The sequence below is a fragment of the Apodemus sylvaticus genome, chromosome 11, assembly GCF_947179515.1.
Source record: "Apodemus sylvaticus chromosome 11, mApoSyl1.1, whole genome shotgun sequence".
In the NCBI taxonomy this organism is placed as follows: Eukaryota; Metazoa; Chordata; class Mammalia; order Rodentia; family Muridae; genus Apodemus; species Apodemus sylvaticus.
Genome location: NC_067482.1, coordinates 11,027,123 through 11,036,407, shown reverse-complemented (window position 1 = coordinate 11,036,407; position 9,285 = coordinate 11,027,123).

The window sequence follows — 9,285 nt, the reverse complement described above, 5'->3', positions numbered from 1 at the left end:
CTCTAGAAGACCCCCTCTCAAGGATACATGGAGGAAGCAATCATGCAAAATGCAAGATGTTTAATGAGCCGACTAGTTGAGGTCCTCCTGCCCATGAAGGAAAGGTGACCACGAAGGGACATTACAGGTAGTTTTTATACTTTTTAAGGCACTGGTTACATCAGTCAAGTTGCAGTTTAAAACCATTGGCTAACATCTATTGATCTTTAGATCTGCCTGGATGCCTGGACTTTTCCAGAGGTCGCGTGGCCATCAGTTCACATATTCTGTGAGGATTCTTACTCAAGAATGTCCCGGTCGGGCACGCACGCCTGTAATCCCAGCACTTGGGAGGCAGTGGCAGGCGGATTTCTGAGTTTGAGGCCAGCCTGGTCTATAGAGTGAGTTCCAGAGTTCCAGGATGGCCAAGGCTACACAGAGAAACCCTGTCTCGAAAAAAAAAAATGTCCTGGGCCAGGCATGGTGACACATGCCTGTAATCCCAGCATTTGGGAGGCAGAGGCAGGGAGATTTCTGAGTTTGAGGCCAGCCCGCTCTACAGAGTGAGTTCCTCAACAGCCAGGACCACACAGAGGCAGGTTAACACAGAGGTGTTAAAAAGGGGGGGCAGCATCTGTTAGATTATCACCATTAAAGCCTCCTGTTTATGCTACAATCCACCGGACCCAAAGAAATGGTTCTGCACTGGACCAATAGAAAAACTGTCTTGAGAGCAGTATTTCCCCCAGCTGTGGCTTCAGTCTGTGAAAGAGGAGAGCCAGAAGCTGAGGCCTTTCCTGTTTCTAGAAGCTGAGCAACGTTTTCCTTAGCATCGGTACATGGAAGCCGCATCAACTGAGGCCCAAGGAAGTTGAAAGACCCCAACTCAATGTTTTTAGACCTCTAAACAACTAACCCAGCACAGAGTAACTTGTTTTTCTGCTTCCAGCTTGAGAAAGATAGCCCACCCTGTTCTAGTTCCAATGTTTAACTATACAATGCCCCAAGGTTGTTTGCTCCAGATAATCTCTAACCCTCCTTAACTGTTGCCAGACTTCCTCATTCTGTACTTCCCCATTCCGTGCATGTTTCATCCTCCATCCCTCGCCTTGTGAATTGTGTCCTCCAACCCTTGTCTTGTGATTTTTCCCCTTTGAATACCCCTGACTTCAGTTGCATGGGGTCCCACAGTCCTCTACCCCTGTGTGGTGTATGGCTGTGGAACCCAGAGCTCTGGAATAAAAGAAATCATCATGTTATTGAATCAAGACCATTTCTTGTGAGTGATTTGGATGTCGCCTTCTGAGGCATGGGGTGCTGGAGTGCCCTGGGATTTGGGGGGGGGGGGGGTCTTACATTTTATTGGCGCATTGGCCGGGAAGTGCGACTTTCCTTCACATGTGAGAAATGACTTGGAGGTAAGGGGACCCCTCTGGAATATGTGTGTGTGCCTGCTGGTGTCTGTGTCCTGAGTGTCTGTCCTGCTCTGTTTTCTGAATCTGAATCTGAGGAGATGAGCATTTTTGGTGGGCAGCTGTTCTCTCGGTTCGTGAAGACCAGAGGACTATGGTGAGTAGACCACAGGCTGTGACCCTGGGAGACATCCCAGGGTATTTTGGGGGAATTCCAGGGACCCTGAAAGATTCCCGTCTGAGTGTTGGAGAGGACCTGGTAGTTCTACTAAACTGGAGAACTTATACGCCCTCCCGGCCATCTGATTTTCTGATCTGGTTCTGTCTGTCTCGGTGAAGGCAGATACTTGTTAGGGTGCCACGGTTTGTTTTCTGTCTGTCTCACCGTTTGTCAAAGTCTGAGTCTATAAGCCTTTCTGAAAATTTCGGTTTTGCTTGCAAGCTTCTGGGGCTCGGAGAGCCTGTCTGGTGTGGTGCGTTCGACTGGCAGCTGCTAGAGTTGAGACCGTGGGGGTCTGGAGGACGTTTTAGCTAAATAAGGCTCTCTTCCATCTGTAAACAGCAAGTAAGTACTGGTGGAAGCCATGTTTTGCTGAAATCTGGTTCATCTGGTTCATGCAGCATGTGCAGGGACACCTGGTGTCTGAAACTGCGCCCCTCTAGAGGCAAAATTGTGTGATTTTCCTTGCTCTGTGTTCTTGAATCTAGGGGCCTGTTGGTAGCAGGGTCAAGCTGTCTATATGGTGTTGTTTTGTATCATGTTTTGTGTTCCTGAACTTAGATGGACGATAGTATGTGGACTCTAGACAGACTGAAAAGCAATTCTGTCTGTGGCGCCAAACTCAGGTCATGTGACTCAAGCACACCAAAATCAGGCCACGTGACTCAAGTGCACCAACTTAGAACAAAAGGAGAGACAAAATACTTGGACTTTGACGCCCCTGGTGGGGAAAATAAGTCTTGACAAGAAGCTTAATGTGGCAGGTGCGAGAATTCTCAGTTTAAGTTGGTACGGATGGTTTATTTCTTTTATTTCAAATTGTTTAAATTATTATGATCAATGTGATTTGTTAAACTTTTTGGTTATATTGTTACTCTGAGAGAGAGGTTTAAAAAAAGGGGAGACCTCCAGAAGACTAGATTCTAAAATATTACATGAAAAATCTATCTTTGTGATACTAAAATCTTGTTTTGAGATTTACATTACAGAAAATACCACTCCCCATCATATCTCAACATCCATGTTCAGATTGAAGAACATCTTGGTCTTTCTAGAGAATATAGAAATGGTCAGATTTAAAATGGGGAGAAAATAAAATTAATTATATAGACATAATTTCATTTGATAAAAATTTTTATAATTGTTATTAAGTTCAAGGCATAAGTTCTTATTTGATACAGTTTTTATTTTGACACAAAATCAAGGTTTTCATTGGTGTAAATACTAAAAATTTGAAAGTACAGGATTTACACCCAGTTCTTTGTTATTATTACTGATCTGAGATGTTTAAGCCTATGAGTTTAGGGCCAAATAGAAATAAAAGGCTCTGAGTTTATTGTTAGGGTGTTTTGTAGCTTTTAATCAGAAATAGCTGAAGATAGTTTAGCAGACAACAGTCCACATTACTTCACATAGATAGTTGGCTTTCAAAAACATCAAAAATCCATGTAATATGATGTTTATGTCTTAAAAGCTATATTAAGCTTTCTATATATTTTCAGTTAATATTGGTCACTCTTAGATTTTTGGTGGGGTTGAAGATTGTTAGTCTCACAGACAGCCCAAGCTGTTTAATCTTGAGAAAACTGATATAGATTTAAATAAATAATTTTCAGGTGACATAAAATATAAAGCCAGGACATGAGTCAATTCTTACAATGTTAATTTTTAAGTGTTAATTCTGACAGTCTTTTAAGATAATACAGATGAAAAGGTTCTGTTTAATTGACAGGGATGATAAACTAGGTGTTATGTCTATCTTATAGTTTATAATTTACAAGATGGTAATAATTATGCTCAATTGATATTTAGAGAGGACCACAGAATGGAACAGGAGAGGACCTGAGACCACCTATCCTGATACCACAGTGGCTCTCTCACTAAGGGCATATTTCCCAAGAGACTAGTTAAGCTCTTTGAGACTAGTTTATTTGTAATACAGGAAGCCAAAAAAGATTACCCCTTCAGACAAAAGGTAAGAGACACCAGAAAGACCAACACCAGACTCCATTGGCAGGCCTCAAGGGCATGGCAGCCCACAAATTTGACCAAACAAAACCATATGAGAGACCTTAACTAAATTGACCTTGGAGACTGGCTCAGGCTGGATGGTGCCTCTCCCCTTGTTTCTGAACAGCCCCTACCATTTTAACCTGACCCCCCTAGAGATGCTCTTTGATACCCCAACTTCTTTGGTATCCACTGGGCCCTCCCAGGAGGTGTTCCACAATATGTGATTTTGCCTTAAATGCTCCAGGCATGCCAGAAACTCCTCACTGCTTCCAGATAGGTTATTGGATCTGTATAAGAAGGCTTCAGGGAACAGTTGCTGAAACCCTGATGAAAGAAACCCTTACCAAATTGACCACAGAGACTGGTGTTAATGATTAGATAGCTCTCCTACCCTTTGTGCTCTTCAGGCCTTTGTTCTCTAGGCGCACGACCCTCGAGTGGGTGAGGCAGTGAGCCTGGAAGGCCTACTCAGGAGACAGAGACTTGCAAGTCATTTCCAAGTTGGAGATTCAGTCTATGTTAGACCCCACTGCACAGAAAACCTTTAGACTTGGTGGAAAGGCCCTTATCTTGTACTCTTGACCACCCTGCTTTCTGCTTTGATGAGACCCTTTGTAATTTTACTCCTTTTGCTTACAATTGGAACCTATGTGATTAACCAATTAATAGTTTTCATTAGGGAACATATAAGTGCTGGGCGGATTCTTATGCTACACCAACAATATCAGAGATTAGGGCAGGACAATCCAGAATATATAGAGTCAGAGATTTAGTTCTATAGTTCTAAGATTAGAACTATTAACAAAAGAAGGAGTGGGGAATGAGAGACCCCCCCCCCCAACTCAATGTTTTTAGACCTCTAAACAACTAGCCCAGCACAGAGTAACTTGTTTTTCTGCTTTCAGCTTGAGAAAGATAGCCCACCCTGTTCTAGTTCCAATTTTCAATGTTTAACTATATAATGCCCCAAGGATGTTTGCTCCAGATAATCTCTAATCCTCCTTAAGGCATAAACTATTGCCTGACTTCCTCATTCTGTACTTCCCCATTCCATGCATGTTTCATCCTCCACCCCTTGCCTTGTGAATTGTTTCCTCTAACCCTTGTCTTGTGATTTTTCCTCTTTAAATACCCCTGACTTCAGTTGCATGGGGTCCCACAGTCCTCTACCCCTGTGTGGTGTATGGCTGTGGACCCCAGAGCTTTGGAATAAAGGAAATCCTCATGTTATTGCATCAAGACTGTTTCTTGAGAGTTATTTGGATGTTGCCTTCTGAGGCATGGGGCACTGGGGCGCCCTGGTTTTGGGGGGGTTTTACAAAGCGAGCTCTGGCCTGAACCACTAGAGGAACCGTAAATGTCTCCCATGTGGCACTGCTTGAAAGCATGAAGCATTCAAATGAGATTCTTCCCCCACAGTTTTAGAGGTCCCATGAAGCCAGGCAACATGTGTCAAGGTTGGAGTTCCCGTGTGGAGACTCTGAGCGGGCATCTTATAGAAGGTGAAGCAGTGCTGAGTCAGGCGTGTCCACATAAGGGACAGTAGGACACAGTTTCCTGCCCCTGGAGCAGAGCCAGCAAGGTGTAGGAGTGTCAACCGCTGAGGGCATCTTATTTGCATAATGATGTATGTAGTATCATATTACCCCTTCAAGAAATGTCTTCTCTGCCAAGGTTAATGACTAATCAGAGATTGAGTGTGGGATGTGAGGGTGTGTCTATGACCCCACAAAATGGTAGAAGGCTGTGACCTTCAAGACAGACCTTAAGGCTGAGGTGAAGGACCTCTGAAAACATGAATTTGAAATATATAATTTCTCAACCAAGCAAAATCTAAGGATGCAATATGAATTAAATGAGGGTCTTCATGCACCTAAAAAAAAAAAAAAAAAAAAAAAAAAACAGAGGCTACTGCACTATGAGTCAGCTTATCGAAAAGATGCAAAGTCAGGTAAATATAAAGGCAATAGTTTCTGAGTTCAAGGTCAGACAAAATTTAGGTCCAGGCATGGTTAAAATTGTAATCTCCAGACAAGGTACCACACAGCTACATTATAAAGGCTGGCAGATTTCTGAACTCTTTTGTAATGTTAAAAAAAAAAAAGCAACGTACTTGCTGTCCTTTTCCTAAGAGTCAGAGGTTAAGGTCATGGAATTCTGATTTGTGGGATAGTCAAGAGGGAACCTGGAATAAATGACTGAATTGATACATACATTTAAAATTCCTAGGCTTTTGGTCTATGGGAGCTGAGCTAGCTGCAGACAATAACAGTTCTTTAGAATTTCTTCTAGCAAGAGCTGAGCTGTCCTGAGTTCTCTGGAGAATGAATATAGCTCTTCAAGAATTTTTTTGTAACAGTATATCTGATTTTGGTTGGGAAATCCACAGAGAGCAAGCACAGTTCTTTTAGAAATTTTCATAACTCTTTTAGAAATTTCTCTAACAGGATTTCTGACCCAAGAATTCCTTAGAGAGCAAACATAACTCTCTTGGCATGTTTTCTGGCGGTTATCCAGAGGAGGCTGACTGAAGATCAAGCACAGCTCCTTTAGAATGTTTTCAGACCTTCTGATTTTGATAAAAAAAAAAAAAAAACATTACTTTTAGAACTATTCTAAGAGAATTTCTGACTTGGTTGAAAAATTCAAGAATTTTTTTATAGCAGTTTTTCTGGCTTTGGTCATGAACTATCCAGAGAGCTTTTAAAGTAGAGAGAGCTGTCTCAAACAGAGAGAGCTGTTTTGAACAGAACATTGGCCATCATCATTACCCATGATTTGACTTTGAGTCATCTGTTTTCCTGCTCCCAGATACCCCTTCTTTCAGGGCCCCTCTCCAAGCTGAGGTTGATCCTTAGTATCATAGTGTACTGGTTGGTTTTGTGTATAAACTTGACACAAGATGGAGTTATCACAGAGAAAGGAGCCTCTCTTGAGGAAATGTCTCCATGAGATCCAGCTGTAAGGCATTTTCTCAATTAGTGATCAAGGGTGGGAGGGCCTATTGTGGGTGGTGCCATCCCTGGGCTGGTAGTCTTGGTTCTATAAGAAAGCAGGCAAGCCAGGGGAAGTAAGCCAGTAAGTAACATTCCTCCATGGTCTCTGCATCAGCTCCTGCTTCCTGACCTGCTTGAGTTCTTAGTGTCTTAGTCAGGGTTTCTATTCCCGCACAAACTTCATGACCAAGAAGCAAGTTGGGGAGGAAAGGGTTTATTGAGCTTATACTTCCACATTGCAGTTCATCACTAAAGGAAGTCAGGACTGGAACTCAAGCAGGGTTGGAAGCAGGAGCTGATGCAGAGGCCATGGAGGAATGTTACTTACTGGCTTGCTTCCCCTGGCTTGCTCAGCCTGCTCTCTTATAGAACCCAAGACTACCAGCCCAAAGGTGGAACCACCCACAAGGGGCCCTCACCACTTGATCACTAATTGAAAAAATGCCCCACAGCTGGATCTCATGGAGGCACTTCCCCAACTGAAACTCCTTTCTCTGTGATAACTCCAGCCTGTGTCAAGTTGACACACAAAACCAGCCAGTACACATAGTTTGTGACAAGATGTTGGATATGGCAGATCTGTGGAACATCTGCTGAGAAGGGCTGCTCATAGGGAGTGGAACAAGTCCCAAGGAGAAGAAGTATTTGTTGCAGGCAGTGAGGATGGAACACGGAATAACCTAAGCACCTTGAACTTGAAGGCCTAGGTACCAAACATGATTTGATGTCTTTCATGCTCAGTTTCAAGCTTGTTTTGGTCCAGTCTTTCCTTCCTATACCCTCATTCCTCTACTTTAGAATGGAAATGCATATTGTGTGCCAGAGCATATTGGAATTGTGTAATTTGACTTTTTTGTTTGTTTGTTTGGTTGGTTTGGTTTTAGTTTTGGTTTTGGTTTTTTCGAGATAGGGTTTCTCTGTATAGCCCTGGCTATCCTTGAACTCACTCTGTAGACCAGGCTGGCCTCGAACTCAGAAATGTGTAATTTGATCCTTGATTATACAAGGCAGTCACAGTAAGAGTCTTTGGTTATTTGAACAGAGATGCCATGAGCCTATGGTAGTCAGAATATTCTAGAATTAATATACCTTGAAGATTAACAAAGGAAAACACTCTTTAATAATAGTGTGCAAAGGCTAATGCCCAGAGAGGAATCATTTGCTAATAGATTTTCTAACTTTTACAGACCTTAGATTTACATGTTACAGGCATGCTGCCATCCTCAAATCTTCCTCAGATCCCAGTCCAAACACTTTGAACAGTTTTAACACAGACTGGAATCTGTCACTTGGGTAATTGGGATAAATTGCTGCAACTTAAGTTCATTTGGTATTATTCTTTTTGAATGGTTGTTTCATCTTGATAAGAGTTCAGCAGATTTAAAGGCAGACCAGGACTTGCAGAAGGTGGAACCCCTGTGATACACCTTGTCCTGTCCATTAGGAGGAGGGTCTTTGATATGGAAATGGACTTAAGGGCTCTTTGTAGGTCAATGTTCTCTCTGTTGTTGTGTGAATTGAGGTCGATTAGGGTGAATAGGCATTCGTGGAATTTTCTCAGCTATCATCAATTGCCTTGCAAGATTTTCTTACTCTCAGTTTCTTTCTTTTTTCTTTCTTTTATTGGATATTTTCTTTATTCACACTTCAAATGTTATCTCCTTTCCTGGTTTCCCCTCTTAAAACCCCCTATCTCATCTTCTCTCCCCCTACTTCTATAAGGGTGCTCTCACCCTGGCATTCCCCTATGCTAGGGCATCAAATCTTCACAGAACCAAGGACCTCTTCTCCTATTGATGCCCTACAAGGCCATCCTCTGCTACATATGCCGCTGGAGCCATGGATCCCTCCATGTGTATTCCTAGGTTGGTGCTTTAGTCCTTTGGAGCTCTGGAGAGTCTGTTTGGTTGATATTGTTGTTATTCCTATGGGGTTGCAAATCCCTTCAGCTCCTTCAGTCCTTTCTCTAACTCCTCCATTGGGGACCCAGCACTCTGCCAATGAGTTGCTGTGAGCATCTGACTCTGTAGTCATAAGGCTCTAGGAGGGCCTCTCAGGAGACAGCTATATCAGGCTCTTGTCAGTAAGCACTTGTTGGCGTCCACAATAGTGTCTGGGTTTGGTGACTGTATATGGGATAGATCCCCAGGTTGGGCAGTCTCTGGATGGTCTTTCCTTCAGTCTCTGCTCCTCTCTTTGTCTCCATATTCCAGTGGTATTGGTGGTATAACTTTCCATATGTATTATTTCCTAAGCAACTTTATTGCTAAACTTTTGAACACCATCAAACACAGCAGATCTTTAAAACTCTTAGTTTACACATAAAGTATAGAAATTCCTTTTTTTCTCCCCAGGATCTGTAAGACCCCCCAAAACCGAGGGTGCCCCAGCACACCACACCTCAAAAGCAACACCCAAATCACTCAAGAGAAACAGTCTCGATGCAATAACATGAGGATTTCTTTATTCCAGAATTCTGGGTTCCACAGCCATACACCGTGCTGGGGTAGAGGACTGAGGACCCTGTGCAACTGAAGTCAGGGGTATTTAAAGGGGAAAAATCACAAGACAATGGTTGGAGGACATAATTCACAAGGCAAGGGGTGGAGGACAAAACATGCATGGAATGGGGAAGTACAGAATGAGGGAGTAAGGAAGGTTAGAG